The sequence below is a fragment of the Dipodomys ordii genome, unplaced genomic scaffold, assembly GCF_000151885.1.
Source record: "Dipodomys ordii isolate 6190 unplaced genomic scaffold, Dord_2.0 Scaffold6, whole genome shotgun sequence".
Taxonomy (NCBI): Eukaryota; Metazoa; Chordata; class Mammalia; order Rodentia; family Heteromyidae; genus Dipodomys; species Dipodomys ordii.
In genome coordinates this window covers 2922124-2942169 of record NW_012267222.1, presented here as the reverse complement: position 1 = coordinate 2942169, position 20046 = coordinate 2922124, and positions in this window count along the sequence as shown.

Genomic DNA, 20046 nt, shown 5'->3' with positions numbered 1-20046 from the left:
GAATTTCTGGGGAGCTTGTGAGCCTGGATGATTTACGTGATAAAACCAGGCTGCACCTTGCTGGATAGCAGATAAGCTGGAGGCTCAGTCCCCCACCCCGCAAAGCCTTGTTTCTCTGGAGCCTGTGCTATTGTTTTGATCAAGGGCATTTCTAGCAGTTATTTTATTTCTTCCTTCCCACTCTATTTAACTAAAAGGAGTCACATGAAAGCCAGAGAAGAGCTTTACCCTCTCATGCTCGATAGTGATTTAAGGCTGTTTGTCTCTATTTGGAAAAAAAGAAATTAAGATGCTTTAAAAATTGTTGCTTCAGGCTCCAAGAAGCTAGAGACACAGCCAGTGGATTCCCTAACTCCCCCTTCCTCTGGTGACTTGATCCCATGGGAACAAGCATGGCATGGGTCGCAGTGTAGCAGGGCTGGATCAGAGCAGAGGCCTGGCCTGCCCTGGGGTGGTTGAAGAGATGGGTGGGCAGATACAGGACGCCCCACCTTCCTCCCTATGAAGGGGCCAGAGCCCCACCTCCGGCTGAAACCTTGTTAGGGGAGACCTGTCACGGGTTCCCCCATCTTCCTGATTCCCAGGCCCGAAGCAAAGCCATGTTGGAACCTAACCTTGGAGGCCTCACAGAACCCGGGCTCCCCAATTTGGAACAGCTACTGAGTTTCCACTGAAGCTGTCACTGGAAGCCTTCCAAGGAGAAGGGGTGGCTGAGGAGCAGTCCCTGCTGTCCTGGGGGGACAGTGTCACCTTCAAGCTCAAGTCCATACCCTGAACTTGGGGAGTAAGGCTTTTGCAGGCATCCCAAGTGCGGGCTCACTTTGGAGCAGGGCAGTCCTGCTATCATGGAGTATCCTTACTGGGGACAGGGACGCAGAGCAAACTGCTATGTGACAAAGGCATTGGCAGCTGCAAGCTAAGGATGACTGTGGCCACCCAGAGAGCTAGGATGGAGGCCAGGGTGGCCTCTTCCTCAGCCAAGCAGGAGCTAGCCCCACACCCTTGACCTTGGACTTCTGGTGTCCAGAACTGCGGGAAACTTAAGTTTCTTTTTTTTTGGTGGGGGGGGGTCCGGTCGTGGGGCCTGAACTCTGGGCCTGGGCGCTGTCCCTCAGCTCTTCAGCTTAAGGCTAGTGCTCTACCACTTGAGCCACAGTGCCACTTCCGCCTTTTTTCTTTTTGCTTATGTGGTGCTGAGGAACCGAACCCAGGGCCTCAGGCATGCAAGGCAAGCGCTCTACCACTGAGCCACCTTCCCAGCCCTGAAATTTAAGTTTCTTTAAGCCACCTATGGCTTCAAGCAGCGTCTGGATCCATTGCTGCTCTGCCCGAAGGCCTACTGGAGCATTGTGCCCCTGACGAGAGCTCTTGTGAGTCTGGGGCAGTGATACCCCAGGAAGCCACCACCACCCTGCCATGTGTCGCCATGTGTCACCCGAGTCCTGAGAGGGTACTGCCCGATACACCGGCCTGCCTGCCTGCATGTTTTGCTCACATGTTGATTTCCTTGTTGAAAATGACGGGTTATTAACTGTTTACACCTTACGAAATACACTAAGCTTGAACTCATTCCACCTCACTTTCCCAGCTTGTACCGGACCCCTGGCCTTGGCGCCCCTGGCCCAGCGGCGGCGTGATCTTGGCCTGCCCTTGACTTCCTCAACCTGAGAGACAGCGGAAGAGCATCAACCCCTCCCGGGTGAGAGCATGTGTTGCAAGGCTGCAGCGGAGTAAGTACTTTCTCAGGAAGTGCTGGAGGCTAATGGCTCCTGCTTCCAGCCTCCTGATGCTCAGCCATGGGTGCCTAGCCCTTCTGTCCTGCCATCCAGCTGCCCCTGGGCCCGTGGAGGTAGGAGTTCCTACCTCCTTGAGCCCACACACCTTCTTCCTGGGGGCTCAAGTTTGGTTTCTCCCATCCTTGTACACGGCACCTGGGATCCAGGGTCCTGCCTCAGGAAGCCACAGCCAGGCCTGAGGCTGGACCCCATTTGTCATGTTTCAGTCTCCCCCCAAGGGCCTCGCTCTGCCTCCCAGCACTCCAGGGAGGGCTCAGAGCATGTGGCCTGGAGGAGGAACACATTCGGTGAGGCCTAGGGGCAGGTAATGCTCCAGAGCAAGATCTTGGATGAGGTAACGCTGTGAGCCAGCTTAGCTGGTCATTTTACTCAGATCATGGGTCTAGCCCACAAGCTGCTGCGGAGGCATTGTACTGATGTGTTGAATGATGAGACCAGTGGGCGTTAGGCAGAGCTAGTTGCACCCCATGGTGGTGGGGGTGGGCCTTGTCTCATCAGTGGAAGGCATAAGAGCCAGGCCTGAGGATGCTGGGGAGGGTCTTCTGCCTTCAGGTGGCCTTTGGGCTCCAGCTGTAGCCTCACCCTCCTGTGGGGCTCCAGCCACCCACCCCCCAGCTCATATTTGACAGCCCTACAACTGTGCAGCTCTCTCTGTAAGCAATGCCCCTGGTTTGCTTTTCTGGAGAGCCCTGGGGAGAGCAGAGCAGGGACTGGGGGTGAGCAGAGGGAGCCTCAGGGAAGCCAGCTGGCACTTGGGCACCCCTGGCCTGCTGCCTCCACAGACAACTCTTGCATGCACCCCCCCTTCCCCCCGGGAGGGTCACCAAAGACCCACTCTCCAGCCTCACTCTGGGCTACTCAGCTGGGCATGGCTTCCCAGGTGCTGGGGTTCAAACCCAGAAGGTGAGGGACGGGTTCCAGAGAAGACACAGCTGCTCACCTGGCTCCCCGGCATATGAGCTGCTTCCAGAAGCCTGGGACGCAGATACTGGCCGGGACCATGAGGTCGAGCGCCACACTGGCCAATGGCAGAGCAGACAGCAAGTCTTGATGTTGTGGGCCCACCTGGCACTACAATGTGTCCCACCCATCTTCTCCAAACCCCAGAGCTGGGCAGGAGAGATTAACTGAGGCTTCGGATTTCTGTGAATCCTCCGATGTTGTGGGGTGGGGGGAGGTGGCATCTTGTCTGCACCTTGGGGAGCAAAAGGAGAGGCCTCTGAGTCACCCAGGCACTCCCCAAAGCTGGGGGTCACACCCCGGAAGCATCCTGCCATGGACGGCTTTCAGGCGGTGGGTTGGTGTGGGGTGAGTTCCGATCCATTGCCCACAATAACCTGTTGTGACAAGAAGCTAGGAAAACAGACCAAAATCAATGAGCATTTGGAAACAGACTCTGCTGGAAACCATTTATTTCTAGAAGCAGTGTGGCCTGAAAAAGGCCTGGACTCAGGGACTCCAAGGAGGCCTGGGCAGGATGGAGAAGGATGAGGGGCCATGGCAGCCCGCCTCCTCCCCGCCCCCCAGCTGTCCCCCCACCCTGTCCCACAGGGCCCAGCCTCGGGCCCAGTGGCTGGTGTTGGGGCTGGGTGTTCACCATGCAGGAGCTCAGCAAGGCCATGCAAGGCTGGGCCCCTGGGGATGGGTGGTGGGCTTTGGATGTGTCTGGGTGTGTCGGGCTGGGACAGAGTCTCAGCCAGGCATGCAGCCTGGGAGGCCAGCAGGTTGGACCTCCAGCTCCTTCGGGAGGCTGGTTGCTTTCGTTTGGTCTACAGTGCTGTGTTGGGCATCTCTTACATGCCAGGCAGCATCCACTTGCCTCTCTGCCATCTTGGCCTCCTCATTTTATCTCTCCCCTCCTCTTCCTCCCTCCTTCCTCCTCCTTCTCCTCCTCCTCCTCCTCCTCCCCCCTTTATTTCTATGCTGCTAGAGGGGTGTCAGCTCAGGGCCTCCTGTTCTCCTCTGGACTTTTCACTCAAGGCTGACTCTCTGCCACCTGAGCCATGCCTCCACTTCCAGCTTTTTGCTGGTTAATTGGAGATAAAAGTCTCACAGATTTTCCTGCCCAGGGTGGCTTTGAACCACAATCCTCAGATCCCAGTCTCCTGAGTAGCTAGGATTACAGGTATGAGCCACCCGCACCCAGCTCTGGCTTCAGATTCCCAGATCACAGCTATGCCGTGGGACCAATGTGCCCTGTGGCCATCAGGAGCAGATGGGGAAGGTGTGGGTCTCCTGCCTCAGTTTCCCTGCCCAGACAGCTAGGAAATTTTGAAGGCTTAGCTAGAATTGGCATACCTCTTCTTTTATTTATTTATTTGTTGGTAGTGGGGCTTGAACGCTGGGCCTGGGCACTGTCCCTCAGTTCTTCAGCTCAAAGCTAGGCACTCTACCTCTTGAGCCACAGCACCACTTCTGGTTTTCTGAGTAGTATATTGGAGATAAGAGTCTCACAGACTTTCCTGCCCAGGCTGGCTTTGAACTGTGATCCTCAGATCTCAGCCTCTTGAGTAGCTAGGATTACAGGCATGAGCCACCGGCGCCTGGCCTCTTGTACCTCTTGAAAGCATTACTTTGTCAGATGACCTTGGCTCTGCCTGACTATCTCCCTGCTCTCTAAGCTTGGTGGGTAGAGAGCAGGGAGCGACACCCAACTGTAAAGTGAATGTCCTCGGAACACTGTGGCTTTGCTTGCAGTTGTGAGGCTGGCTGGGGCTGCTGGGGTGTGGCTCGAGCTCAGCGTGGTCTCCCAGGGCCTCCTCTCAAGGATGGTGCAGTATGAGGAGGACATTGACCCTCCACACGCTCTCCCCTGGCCAGGCACCTCTCCACGGAGGCGGCCTGGCGGTCTGTGTGCTCTTGCCGCCTCTGTGAAGCCCCAGGGCCCAGGGATGCTGCAGACCCTGCCCCGGAGGAGGAGAGGGGCTGAAGGAAAACCGTAGGGAAGTATAGTGAAATGTTTTGTGTGTTGACTTCCCACCAAACCCCAGCCCCAGCTGGAGGCATGACTCGATGCCTGCTTAGTAAGAGCAAAGCCCTGAGTTCAAATCTCAGTCATGGAAAGAAAAAAGATTCTAGAATGCTTTAGAAGGTTCTTGGGTCCAAGGGCCAGTGAAATAACAGCCTCAGTCTGAAGGCCCAGCGGGGTGGGCAGCGGAGGAGGAGCCGCTGGGGTCTGAGGACCACTCCCCCTGGGACTGGCTGTGGGAGCCTTTGGGCCCCCAAGGATGCTTGGTGCTTGGGGACACTGGGCACTAAAGAGACCCTGCTCCCAGTGGCTCAGCCCTGAGCTGGGACTCACAAGATGGTCCAGGGGGCGGAGGGACCTGAGCAGGGAGCTGTGGCTACCTGGAAGTGAAGGCTGGCTTGTCTTCCCCGGGTGCGAAGGGGGCAGTCAGAGCGTCCAGGCAAGGTGAGCAAGTTCCTTCCATTTGCCATGTGGTACGGGTCGTGGTGCAAGGCCGCAGGAACCCCAGGGGAGGAGGCGGGGATGGGGACATCTGGCCCTGCACAGCCACGCCTGGTGAGGCTGGCCGCGTCCTGGGCTCAGGGGAAGTTCTTGGCTCTCCCAATCCTGGAAAGTTTAGCTTGATAGGCAAGTAAGGCCCTGGCTGCCGGCCGCCTGGGTGAGCTGTGCAGCACATCCGTGCAGCGGCTTTCATTAGCGCTCGCTTCCCAACTTCAGAATGGAAGCCAGCAAGTGACAGACAGACGGAGGCTGGCAGCCAGGATCCTGGCAGGAGGAGGCGATGCTTCCCTGTCACCCTGCAAAGCCCATCTTCCCTCTCCATTACGAATAGTGACTCCATTACTAATAGAACCCCACAGGCAGGACAGACTGTCCACAGAATCCGACTCCAAGGATGGGGCTCTGTTGTGAGGGGACTGTTTCCCGCAGCCACGTCAGAACAGACCACTGTCAGCAGGGACAGAGCCCCAGAGCCAGCGGACCTGGTTCATATCGAATAGATTAACGAGTGTGTTAATCTCACCTCCTCCTGGGAGGGTCACCGGAGCCATCCTAGGGCGTCACTTCCTGCTTCCCTCAGCCTGGTCCCACCTCTCCATAGTGGGCCACAGATGCTGAGCTGATTAGTTCATTGATGCCAGGAGTGGGAGGGAAGTGGCCAGACTGGAAGCCCCCTTCCTGCCAGGCCTAGGAACTTGCACCACCCCCTCCACTGTGGATCCCCCTTCCCCCCAACTATAGACGCCCACACATGCAGGCAGAGCCTGCGTGCTTCTGTCCAGGGCGGGTGATGGCTGTTGGGCTGTCTCCAGCACTTCTGCTTAGTGAGTTCCTATGCCATGACTCCCAGCAGCTCTGACCTGTCCCCACATGGGAGAAAGGACACCTGAGGTCTCCCGCAGAGCAGGGCCAGCCAGCATGGAAGGGAAGGGCACGGGCTCAGGCTACGGCAAGCATGAGCCTCCAATCATGATGCCCAGAAACAGCCAGACAAGAGAGCCACCCGCGGGTGAGGCCATTTGTATAAAATGCCCAGAGCTGGCAAACCCACAGACTCACACGCAGCATGAGGGGGCCTGATGTGCGTGGCAGAGGACGATGTGTGGGTCCAGAGAAACAACCAGTGGGATCTCTCTCTGTGTCTAATGGTGTGGACTGGGAGTAACCACTCTGAGGGGCACCACGAGATGACGGCTGGAATGTGCATGTGTGCACACACACCCATAAGGTCTCACACATTGCACATCCGTGCAATGCATATACATGCACATACATGCATATGCCCATGGCCAAGTACATGCACACATATGCATCACAACATGTATATTTGTGCATGTAGCTGCAGTGCAGGCATGTACACATGCATGTGCAAACACACGGATGTACAAACCTATCTCTATGCATGTGTGTACTATCTGGGCATATGTGTGCATGTTTAAGTGTGTATACATGTTCATTTGTGCATGAGTGTGTGTACATGCATGTGTGTGCATGGTAAACATTCTATCACAGCATGCTGGGGACAGAGGAGGCTGGAGTTACAGTCTTCAAACACTGATTAGATGAACACCGGTAGGGTTCTGGGAAGGAGGGAGGGGCTGTGATGCCGGTGACCCTGTCCTGGACTTCCTGTGTAACCTTGCATGACAGATGATGTGTCTAACTGGTGTTGAATGGCCCTGCGCTCATTCAGCCCTTGGCCTTGGGTGGTGGTGGGGGGGAGATCCTAGGGTCTCCAGCAGACCCAGGGCTCTGGCTGGAGCTTTCTGAGCTATTCTAGAGGCTGGGTGAGGGCATCCCCTTATGTCAGTCATGGCAGCTTTCTGGCAAGATGCTGACAAGTTCTCACTGGCCGACATTGGCCTGACTGCTCTCTCCCCGCCTGTAGTCTTGAAGTACATTTTCAGAAAGAGATTCAGGGGAAGTTCCAGAAATTTTTTACCTCCCTGGCACCAAAGCTGGACCTGTGGGGGTGCCTTTCCTGCCAAATCTGGGGAGCAGCCAGCTTGCCTGGGAAGGGGGGACCCTGGTCTGGGCTCTGTGTGGGCATGCAGTTGTTCTCAGTAATGGCGGCATGCTCATGCTGCTCCCTGCTTTCTGCTTGCTTGTCTTTTGATCTCCCTACCATATCTTCCACATCAGGAAGAAGATTAGTGGCCGGTAATGATCCGGCGAACTGCTGGAGAGTACTCCCACCCTTAGGATCCATGGCGGCTCACGCAGCAAGCAGCAAGTGCCGAGACGGTGGGCTGTTCCTCAGGGCCTCTGCCGAGGACGTGACCAAGGATCTCCGCTGTAGCTCAAAGACCCTGGTGAGTGTCCTATTGGCAGTGACCAGATCTGACTCTGCAGCACACTTCCCCTGCAGTTTTGAATCTTGGTGCCTGGACAGGGACCACGTTAGTCCATTAGCAGCTCTGGTTTAATAAACCATAATTGTGAATTTGACTTGCTTGCCTCTGCAGAGGATTCCTCTAATGTTATTTCCATTGCTCTCAGATGGGCTGCACGCAGGGAAATGCTGAGCGGAAGCTCCCTTCCGGCATGCTTGGGCTACTTCCTGGGCTGGCATGTTCCTGGTTGGCCCAGCAAATGCGCTTTGTTGGCCAGCAATAAAGCATGCTTGCATGCTTGGCTGCGGTCAGCACCCAAGGGCTCCCTGCGGGCTGCCCTCCAGAGAGGTCTGTCCCTGGAGCTGTCCCTTCTGCAGCTCGAGAAGCAGAAACATTTCTTCCTTCCATTCTTCTTCTTTTTTTTTTTAACTCCAAGAGTCAGTGGAGATGTGCCCATTGGGGGGCGGGGAGGGTGTGGAACTTCACAGCCACAACCGGCTTTATCAATGTTGCCGGGTCTCCAAACTCTTCCCCACCTGCTGTGGGTGGGGATGGAGGGGTGAGCAGATAGGGAGAACAGCTGGGCAGTCTCTCAGGCTGGAGGGGAGGGAATGGGCAGATGCCTTGGGAAGAGGGCTTTATGAGAGAGTCCAGGGGTACCTGGACACTGCTGCCACCTCCAGAGCCCCAGAGAGCTCCTGTGTGCTCTGGATGATGGGCAAACGTCTGTTACACCTGGCCCCAGCTGACTTTTGAGGTAATGACAAGCTAGTGCTGCAGGCCCCTCCTGCACAGATGCCTCCTCTGGGCGGAGTCACAGCTCAGCAGGCATGCTACAGAGAGAGTGGCTAGGGACTGGGCGTTCCTCGCCCTGGCACTGTGGCTGGGAAGAAGCGAGGGTGAGGGGAAGGGAGCCCAGAGGCTGGCTGGCTCAGCTGGGAAATCAAGTGCCTGCAGGGCTGAGCGTGGAAGGGCCCGGGGTCTGGCCTGGGTTCCATCGAGGACACCAGAATCCAGTCCACTGCTCCTAAGGGAGCCAGGAGTGGAGCCTGGTGTCCTGCAGGACGAGCTGCAGGCGATGGGCACTGCTCTCCCCAGCCCCTCGACTTCGTGGGACATCCCATCCAGGGAATTTAGCAGCCCACCCAGAGAGGGCTGTCTGTGGGTCAGCACCCTCAGGGAACCTGGGCTGTGCCCGGTCAAAGAAATCCGGATCCCTTTATTCCGAAGGCTTGTGAAATGTGTGGCTGAGATGAGGTGCCGTGGCAAATGGTTGTTAGCACCGCTGGAGGGGCTGCGGTGAGATAATAGATCTTACCTCTTCTGAACAAAGCAATTTGGACCTGAGAACCTGAAGTCACATGCATTATCAGCAAAATGGGAATGCCACTCTGCCACCTCCTCCTCCTCATGTATTCCCTGCACCGTCTTCACCACCAGCACCTCCAACACTACCACCATTACCTCCAACGCCAACACTATCACCACCATCACCATCACACCATTATCACTATCACCACCGCCACCATCACCATCACACCATTATCATCACCCCATTACCTCCACCACCATTATCACCCCCCCACCATCATCAGCATCAGCATCATCTCCACCATCGCCAACACCATCTCTATCAGCACTGTCATCACCATCACTATTATTACCAGTCATCACCATCACCATCATCACCCTTCAGGCATCACTGTCACCACCTACCACCATCGCTGCCTGCCACTCCTACCATAGAACTAACCTGCCACCCCATCATTAGCACACCCTATGCCCAGCCCTGACCTACCACCCCTGCCACCTTCGTCAGCTAGCGTTTCTGAGGTCCAAATGACCGGGGGACTCCCTTCGCGCTCAGCTCTCTTTCCCACTGGAGGCTGACTGTGGCCGCCCCTGGGAAGCAGGTACCTTTGTTCCTTCCCAGCACAGAGGACCATGCGGCCCTGGGGTGGCTGGCGCTGCAGTGTGCAGGGCTGGTTTCCTGGGCTCTGTGGCTCACGTTTGTCAACGGAAGGGAGCACGTGGCTGTCTGAGGTTTTAGCCGTGCCTCCTTTTTGGCAAAGGAAGCTGGAATGGAGGCCTCCTACGGGCAGGTTGGAAGGGCCAACACTGCCTGGAAAAGGCAATTCTGTGCTCTGCAGGGGCCCTGGTGCCCACCTGTGGCTTGTATTGATCCATTTCAACAGCCAGGCAGCTCTGCCACGCTCACTTGGAGCTGCTGGACAATGGAGTTGTTTATTCTAGTAAATGCAGGGTGGTTTTCTCTGAACTAGAGCTGCTTCAAGGGTGGGCCGTGCTGAGAGGAGAGCTGTGTGTGTGTGTGTGTGTGTGTGTGTGTGTACGCGCGCGCGCATGCGCTGGATCTCAGCCTGCTCCCACAGCCTCCCGCCTGCCTTGGTCTTTAGGATTTGTCTTCTTCTCTCCCCTCACCATTCTACTCCCGGTCCATGCAGGGCAGCAGCAGCAATACTGCTTGGTTTACCATGGCCTGTCGTGTCTTGCCTGTGGGTTTACATCTATCTCCTTCTCCATAAGTGGCAACCTTGCTCCTTTTTGGTATCAGCGTGAGAACTCTTGCTCTGCCCTTAGCCTGTTCAGGGACTAGGGGCAGGCGGCTCTTCTGGCCTCAGGATCCTCTCTAGGAATAGGTAGAATGCCCAGAACTTCCAATCGGCATTTCCCTTTGTCCCTCCGAAACAATGACCCATGTTGATCCAAGGGACTGCTACCCCGGGCGGTTGCTCACATTGTTTACAAAGAGACATCTCTCTGCTCTGCTCTCCACACTGGTGGAATGTGGGTGGTTCCCCGAGGGGCCAGCCTGCCGTGTGGAGGAAGGAGGGGCTGGACAACAGACAGAGAAACTGAGTCCCGAGACATCCTTCTGGGCGTTGGCCCTATCAGAGATTGACAGTTACATGAGCCAATCGTGTCTCCTGGGACGGGACAGCTGTGGGGTTTCCAGCCAGCTGAGGCGAACTTGGGCCTCTCATCGGAAGAAATCACTGTTGTTTGAAGGGAAGTGCGTGGGATGAGGAAACACTCTTCTCTGAGCTCCGCTGCTCTGTCAGGAACTCGCCTGCTCTTTCCCTCCCATTGTCTCCGGGACCTGGGCTCCTGCCCAGCCCTGGTGGCGCTGGGTCGGGATGGAGGATGCGTGACGGTGAGGAAGCTGTGTGGGGCCTGGCTCAGGGACGGCTGGTGGCACCTGGGCTTGGTGCTGGGAGCCGTGTGAGAGCCAGGAAGCCCTGTCATTTACCTCTCAACTGAGCCTTTGATCTGGCTTGTAATGCCCATGTTGCAGGAAAATGTCGCTCAGAAATCTTAAAGCGCAAGTGCTTTCTTTTTATGAACTGAAAGCATTTGTAGACAACCCATTGAAAGGGGTCCTGAGTAGAGAAATAGGAGTTGCTGGATTTATATCCCTTTTCCGGCTCCATCTATCCTGGCCACTGTATGGATCATCATCCCCAAACTGAACCTAAACCTAAGAGTTCTGTGGGGCAAACCAGGGTGGAAGAACACAGTCAGTTGGACCTGGGCCTCACAGAGGACAGACGTTGCTCTGGAGTCCCTCAGAAAGGAGTTTATTACAGGGCATCCAATGGCATTATCAAACTCCTTGGCGGCAAAGATACAAACCCAATTGCAGCATTCAGGAGTGGCTGGGAAGTTGTTTCTGTTAAATGTGGAAGTTCCTCCCGCTGTCTGTTCAGAGCCCCCCTCCCCCCCCCGTCCCCCCAACAAAAGCTGCCTCTGCTTGGAGCAGCACAGCACCCTCACCCTGTTAGCTTGTGCCCGGCAGGGATGCAGCTGGGTCAGCTGGGACTTAGGGTACAGTGGGCCTGAGCTGCAAAGGAGTCTGGGAAATGTAGTTCCAACCACCAGCCTCTGCAGAGTGGGATGGTGCATTAGACTAGAGGAGACACCAAACAGGACGCTTGCTACCCCCACAGCCCCGACCTTGCCAGCCCGTGCCCTCCCTGGCCTACTTCTCACTGAAGTTCAACTTCCAAGCAATCACACCAGCAAGGCAGTACAGTGCACATGATCTTATTCTTTCCTGAAAACACGAGCCCCAGATTACATCATCACCATGACCAAGACCTCAAAACCAGCAAGTCCAGAGCCATGGGGCTGGGAAGGAAGGGTTAAATGTTGTTCAGATAGAGCTGAGGGGCAGCATCTGGGTGCCTGCTGTGGGTGGGGAGTGTGATCTTTGTAAGCCAGCCCCCACCATTGCATGTCGTTGACATCTGTCTCCAACTGGAGGTTGCATCTCCATAGATTCTCCTACCAGCTCATGAGACCATCATGTCTGGGTGCTGGGTGCGCAGTAAGGCTAGTGCTGTCTACATGTCACGCTTTCCACCACTTTCTCCATCTGTGAAATGAGTTCCTTTGCTGGGAGCTCTTTTCCACTTGGCTTTGGGCCCTCCTGAAGCTGGGTCACCCAGACAGCAGCCCCTTGTACAGAGCCTGGAAACCTGATCTTTGCTCCTCTTCCTCCATTGGCTGGCCACTGGGAGGTTGTGGGGGGGGGGACGGGGCAGGCTGCTTGAGGGAGAGCTGGCTGAGCCGGGTGTGGAGGCTGTCCTGGAATGAGTTCCTCTCGAAACAGCCCCCTAGGTCTTCAGGATGCATTTGTGCCTGAACTCTAGAGTCCATCTTAGATGGGAGGGGGCTGTTGGACCCATGGAACATCCTTCAGCTCAGCAGACTGGATCCCATCAGCTTACTCTTGGTCTCTTGGTGTTCCTTAGTGGTCTTGGACTAGACACACCACCTTGACCCTTCCTGCTGCTCCCCGTCATCCCCTGTGGGGGTCTAGGAATAGCTGCTGAACTTTCTAGAAGGGATAATTTGCTGAAGAGGCTGTGATGTAGTTTTGGAACCCAGAGGACTGCAGTGGTCAGTCTCCACAGAGTCCCTCTGCCCCTGACACTCAGAGCCCTGCTGCACCCCAAGGGTCAGAGACACTCATTCAGGAGGCAGAGCTTCTGTTACTGATCCCTGAGCGGCTCGGGCCCTCACAGTACAGAACTGTGGACTCCTTGTGGGAGTGGGGGCCCTGTGCCTCCTTATCAGGTACAGATCGCAAGGGGGTACTAACCTTGGGAGGCTGGGCACCCCGCGTGCTCTGGACCAGACTCAGGATTTCTCCAGTAGGCTTGTCTCTCCCCTCTGGCACACCGCATCTCGCCAAAGTAGAGTGTCTGTGCTTAAGATTGCTTGATCCTAGATTTTGTCATCCGTATGTGGGGAAACAAGGTTCCCTGGGGCTCTGGGGTGGCAGAGGGCTCCAGGGTGCTCACTGAGGCAGGGGACCCGGAGGACTAAGCTGAGCATCTCTACATGAGACAGGACCAAAGCCTGCGCCAGACCTGTAGCCAAGTACCAGATTGGAGCCGCCATGTGGGTAAGTGTGGGCTGGGCCTTGGTCACTCTCTAAGACCGGTCTGCCCTCTCCTGGAGTGTGAAGGGAAGTTAGACAGGGGTGGGGGTGGGGTGGAAGGCATGTCCCAAGGTTGACGGTGACCTCAGGCCCCGAGGGTGCTCTAGGGAAGCCTGGTTGTTTTTATAAGCAGTGTAGTAGGAGTGGGGAATTCCAGAAACGACTTCTCCTTGTCCTGGTCTCTGTCTGTGGATCAGTCTGCTCTCTGTACCATAATGGGATGCCCAAGAGAGGCAGAAGTAGAGAAGGTTTTCATTGTGGCTCACAGTCTCAGAGGCTTCAGTCCATAGTCCCTGGGCCTTGTGGCTGTGGGCCTGTGGCAGGGCAGGGCATCATGGGAATACAGGGTAGAGGAGACTAGTTTGTCTCATAACAGCCTTAGAAGCAAAGAGGGTCCCAGGATCCCCTCCTAGGACACATGCCCAATGACCTAACTTCCTCCCTCTAGGCCACGCCCCTAAAGAACATGCCACTCCTGATAGCACCACTGTTGGGGGACGGAGCCTTCCACACGGGGCCTGTGTGGGACAATGAGCCTGACACCATTCTGTGTCCATACACTTGGGTCCTGTTGTATGCTGAATGTCTGTGTGTACAGGTATGTTTGCATGTGCATTCGTGTGTGTGTGTGTGTCCATCTCTGCGGGTTGGACACCTCTGTGTGTAGACATGTGCATGTGGCTCTATTTGTGTGTGTGATTTGTGTCTGTATTCATGTTTCTGTGTGTGCCGCGGGTATGCAGTATATCTATACACTCATTTGAGACCTTATGTATGTGAGGGCTCCGAGCTCTGAGCTCTCTCTCCGCTGCCTCTGGCCTCCTGCTTTCTCTAGGTTTCCTCTCTTATTCTTTATATTTCTAGAAACATCTGCCTCAACCTTGCCTTTGCTTCTGTAGCCCTGGTCATTTTATCACTGCGTCTCTTGACTCCAGCCACACGCTATGGCTGCCCTTGTTTTTTTTTTTTTTTCCCCTAATGACTGTTTTCTGTACCTCCACAGCAGGAAGTCCAACGCTGGGTCTGAAGATCCTTGTAGCAGCTTGATTCATCTTCATTTCCACGGCACCTTCTGCATGGACTTATCCAGGAGAGCTCGAGCAGGTAGAATGGAGCTCTTCGTTTGCCCTTTATTGTCACTGAAGGAGCTGATAATTAATCACGGCAACTTTCCTCTTATTAAGCATGGCATTCCTTTTGATTTAAGAGTATTTTTGCCTCTCCAAGTGCTTTTAAGGAGGGTTACTGCAGGAGAAAGTCTATTCATTGCTACAGTATATTTAGTTTCTTTTCATAAATTGTCTAGATTGCATTTTAAGGAAGTGGAAATTGAATGTAGTCTTTTTTAAATTGCTGAAGCCAATTAGCTGCGAAAATGTTTAATTATGGAAGAAGGATTCCGATCTACAACCAAGTGGAGGTTTTCTGCAGAAACTTCCAGCCCATTTCCTCAGTCTTCCTCACCTCTCCCAGGCCCAGGTCCCTCGAACCTCAGGTTTGGGTCTGTGTCACGTCCACTCCTTGGCCCTGAATGCCAGTGAAGAGGCCCAATGGCTGGGCATGCAGATGGACTCTCTTCCTCCATGGGACTCTGCCTGGTTCTAGGGAGGTATTTTAGGATGATGTTTTATTTATTTATTTATTTTAGATCCGGTTGTGGGGCCAGAACTCTGGGCATGGGTGCTATCCCTCAGCATTTCAGCTCAAGGCTAGCGCTCTACCACTTGAGCCACAGTGCCACTTCCGGCTTTTTTCTTTTTTCTTATGTGGTGCTGAGGAATGGAACCCAGGGTCTCATGCATGCAAGGCAAGCGCTCTACCACTGAGCCACCTTCCCGGCCCCCAGGATGATGTTTTTTATAGAACCTCCTCACCATTCAGTTCCTTTCTCCTCCCCCCTCATACTGGACTAATGCAGGCCCTTAGCTTTTTCACTCAAGGCAGTGCTGTAACCATTGAGCCACAGCTCCACTACTGACTTTGTTTATTTAGTTTTGGTGGCGAATTGGAGATAAGCGCATTACAGACTTTTCCTCGCTGGGCTGGCTTTGTGCCACACCTCAAATCTCCTGAGTAGCTAGGACTGCAGGCGTGAGCCAGCAGTGTCCAGCGTCTTTCAGGTCTTGCCTCTAGTTATAGTGGTCACAAAGCAGAGCTTAAGAGGGTCAAATCGCAAGAGACACTGGCAAGTTATTGATAGGTGCTTGTGGAGCCTTGGGAGTCCCAAAGCCACTTTCTTGCTAGAAGAAAAGTCCCCTGCTAGGCCACTGCCATGCTGTACAATCAGTCTAAAATCAGGTGGACTCCCACTTTCTCTCTTACAGCACCTTACCCATGTCTTAGCACTAACGATGTCTCAAGACCAGATTATTAATAAAGTTTTATTGACACACAGACACACCTACTTATTTGCATACTGGCTCAGGCTCTGTTCCAACAGACACTATATGGAGCACAAACCCTAATAGTTACATCTGGCCCTTTAAGGAAAAGTTTGCTGGTATGTAGTTTTAAAGCCTCCAACATGAAAAATTGTCTTATTTCAACACAGCTTACTCCCCCTCATATATATATATACATATATATATATATATATATGTATGTATGTATAATTTTTAAACTTTTTTTTTCTGGGAGAAAATGGACTGATAGGCAGTTAAGTTTTCTCCCTTTAGTAAACTGACGGATGAGAATCCAGGACTCTGCGTGGGACTTGACACACTTGACTGTCGCTCATTAAAAGCCTTGTTTGTTCCAAGAAAGAAAAAAAATAATGATTTCTAGGTGGGTGGGGACCAATTGGTATGGCCCTTGTGATGTGGGAGGACATTCTCCTGATTCTCTCTGTCCCCCGCGCTTCTCAGAGTGAGGCAGTGGAGGAGGCTATGGAGGAGGGATGATTCCGTGTCTCTGCCCTGCCATGAGGAGAGATGGTCTCCCTGTGTTGGTGTAGCTGGAGGCTGGGGTGCGCGGATGACAGGACTCCTGCCCCTCCTGCCTGACTGCTAATGGCGCGGCTTGTGAATGCCCGTAGGTCAATTAAAAGCATGTTTGGGCTTCCACTGTCCTGCTGTGACAGGGAGCTGTATAATATTTAGACAGTGTGGTAGCATTTATGTTCCGAGTGTAGACATAAACTTCTTGTTTTACACAGGAACTGAAATCGATAGCGAAATAGAGCGGCATTGCATCAAATCAATTCTGAGAGGCTCTTGAACCCAATCCAAGTCTCAGAAAGAGAGATAGAGGGAGCCAAAATATTTAGGCCGGTTAATGTGGCTATGTGTGGGGGAGGGTGCGGCCCCCTGCACACCGGCTTATTTGGACAGCTTATTTCTGGTCTCTTACAGCAGCCCTGACCTTTCCTGCAGGGTGATAGCTGGAAGAACAGCTCTTTAACTATTCTCCCCAAAGTCCCAACCTGCCAAGCTCCAAGGGGCCACCTGAGATACTTCCTGCGCTCTTTCATTAAAACGTGTACAAAAGTATATTCACCTGGGCTCAGTTAACACAGCCATGCCTGGTACCTGTCCTCTCCCTCCCCCCTCCATCTACTTGGCTAACAGTAGTTTTCCCCGGGTGAGAACTGTGCCCAGAACTCTGTCCTCTCCTCGCCTCCAGTAGTTGTCTGTGGTGCCCAGGCTGGGTGGGAAGCAAGTGGACACTGGTGAGATGTCCCTGTGAGGTGAAAGAGGTCATGTCTGTAGTCTTTGGTGGGGCCACTGTAGAGGCTCCGGAAGGTCCCCAGGAAGGGGAGGTCAGCAGGATCTCAGGATGAAGGGTTCTGGCAGATACAGGTCTCACCACCTGTCACTGTCCCAGGTACTGCAATCATCAGTGGTGGGGCTGACAGGAAGCTATGTGTTCTATTCCACACGACCACTTCATTGCTGGGACACGTGGAAAGGGCTCCATGTTTTCTGTAAAGTCTAGACTTACATTTTTAACATGGTTTAAAAATCTACCCCTGCCCCTTCTCTGGAGCCATCTGAAGCTTCAGTTCCAAGGTATGTACGTGGAGCAGATTCGTATGTCTGTGTTTGGGTAACTCAGAAGCCAGAAGCTTCCAGACTGCATCCAGGGCCCTTCAGGAAAGAATTGCTCCCAAGAGAACATGAGCTGGGTAGGTGGATGGAGGGAAAATGGGTAGATGGATAGAAGGGGAAGGAAGGATGGATGGGTAGGTATGTGAGTAGATGGGTGGATGGATAGATGGATGAACAAATACAAGAAGGGTGGGTGTGTATATGGCTAGACATGTGGATGGATGGACAGATGGGAGGAAGGAAAGATGGAGGAGGACCTTCTTTCCATGATAGTGGTGATGGTCATGAAAATGGTAATGATGGTGATGATGGTGATGAAGATGGTAATGCTGATGCAGATGGTGGGGTAGTGGCTATGAGGGTGACAGTGGTGACGATGAAGATGAAGATGATGGATTATAGCTATTGTTTTCTAAGAATTGTGGTTCAGGTGTGCTCCCTAGCCACCACACCTCATTTCATTTGTCCTTTGGGACCATTTTCCAGTACTATCGAGGGGCAGACCAGGCTCACCGAGCATTTATTTACTTATTTCTGACTTCGTTCACTTGCCTCTACAGCAGCCCTGTGATGTCCAACTTACAGATGAGGAAACGGAGGCACAGAGAGGGCAGAGAGCTCATCTAAGGTCACTCAGCTAGTAAGTAGCGAATCACGCTTTGTTCTAGTTGTCCTGCGGGTGTGGCTGGTGGTGGGGCACTGATTGCTCTTGGCTGTGACTTACTGAGTCAGGGGAGTAGCTACTGCCTCCCCGTGTTCTCCCTCCCCCTCCCTCCCTCCCCCCCATCTTCCCCTCTTAACTCCTTGGCTAAGTCCCTGAGATTGTCCAGGACACCCTGCGCAGGGCAGCCTGTGCCAATGGCCTGGCGGACCTCGGGCCTGAGTTCTTTGGGGGCCTGGCTGCGGGCAGGAAGGGTCTTGGGCAAGGTAGATTCCTCCTCCATATTGTCACGTGGCCTCAGTTGTTCCACAGAAAATCGGCTGCTGGGAAAGCCAGGCCCACCCGCCCACAACCACCGTGCAGTTATGGAGCCCAGCAGCGGGACTTGGGCTGGAGAAGGGTGGGCAGCGTCCTCCCATCACCGTGACGCCCGGGCGGCGTCTCAGGATGTGGCTGAGGCTGCCTGCCCGGCTGCTGTCCCTGCCCTCACTGGGAGGACCCAGGCAGGCGGTGGGGTGAGGGTGGGCTAACCCCACCGCAGTGACGCAGCCGGCCACCGAGGCCACCCGGGAGACTCGCCGTCCCCGTCCCTGTGGGTGGCAGACACTCCCGGCCATGCCTTGGCAGGTGAGGGTCACGGTCAGACCTGAGAAGGTCAGCTCCGGGAAGCACTTACCTCCGGGGTTTGCTGCGGTGCCCAGGGAGGAGAGAGGCTCTGGGCTTCCCTTCCCTGGGGCCCAGGGAAGGCGCTGGCCAGGGGGGGCGCTGCTGGCCTTTCTTACCTATCCCGCTCAAGATAATTGCTTCCCTGGCTGTCTCTGAGCTGCTGTTTAATTCCCCTCGATGCTTCCAGTGTCTTCCGTTTTGAAACACACTGCTATCGTGTTAAGTCTTCCGGCCTGTACAGGCTGTAATTATTTCTAGGAGCCTGATCTCAGTAGCAATTAGCACATCTTCAGATGGCATGGGAGAGTGCTGGTCCCTCCCCACCCCAGACTTCCCGTTAGCCCCCAAACCAGGGACTCCAGGTCCCTCTCATCCCCCTCCCTCCACTTTTCTAGAGTGGAGGCTTCCTAGAGGGGAGGGGCGGGAAGGACAGCCAGGCTTTGTTCTCATAGGCTGTGTTCTGGAGACTGGGGGCAGGGCAGGAGGGGGGGCCTTGAGGCCTCTTCCCCAGGACATTTTAGAGCCTCCTGGGTTGAACCACAGGTTGTCCATTGTGTGGAGAGTTGGAGGACTGGCAGGGGTTCGTGTCAGCTTCAGGTACTGGGTGGGCCAGGAGCAGCTTCTGTTTCCTCCCAGTTCCATGTACAGAGCAAGTCGTCCACCGGGGTTCCCACTGTAGGTACTTTAGCCGGCTAGAGCCTCTGGGTGCTCCCTCGCTGGCCTGCTGGGTATTGGACATTTGACAAAAATGCTTCAGGCCCCGGGCACAGCCACACCTGGCTGCAGAGCCACCTGTCCTCACAGTCACCTTAGCCTACCTGGACAGTCCAGTCACACCAGGACAGTCCAGTCACACCTGGAGGTCCAGTCACACCTAGCGGTCAAGTCACGACTGGAGGTCCAGTCACACCTGGATGGTCCAGTCACAATTGGAGGTCCAGTCACACCTAGCAGTCAAGTCATACCTGGATAGTCCAGTCACAACTGGAGGTCCAGTCACACCTGGATGTCCAGTCACACCTAGAGCTCGTGTCACACCTGGATGTCCAGTCACACCTGGATGTCCAGTCACACCTGGATGTCCAGTCACACTTGGAGGTCCAGTAACACCTGGAGGTCCAGTCACACCTAGCGGTCAAGTCATGCCTGGAGGTCCAGTCATACCTGGAGCTCAAGTCACACCTGGATGTCCAGTCACACCTGGAGGTCCAGTCACACCTGGAGGTCCAGTCACACCTGGATGTCCAGTCACACCTGGAGGTCCAGTCACACCTGGAGGTCCAGTCACACCTGGATGGTACAGTCACACCTGGATGTCCAGTCACACCTGGATGTCCAGTCACACCTGGAGGTCCAGTCACACCTAGATGTCCAGTCACACCTGGATGGTCCAGTCACACCTAGATGTCCAGTCACACCTGGATGGTACAGTCACACCTAGAGGTCCAGTCACACCTGGAGGTCCAGTCACACCTGGATGGTACAGTCACACCTGGATGTCCAGTCACACCTGGATGTCCAGTCACACCTGGATGGTACAGTCACACCTAGAGGTCAAGTAACGCCTGGAGGTCCAGTCATACCTAGAGGTCCAGTCACACCTGGGGGTCT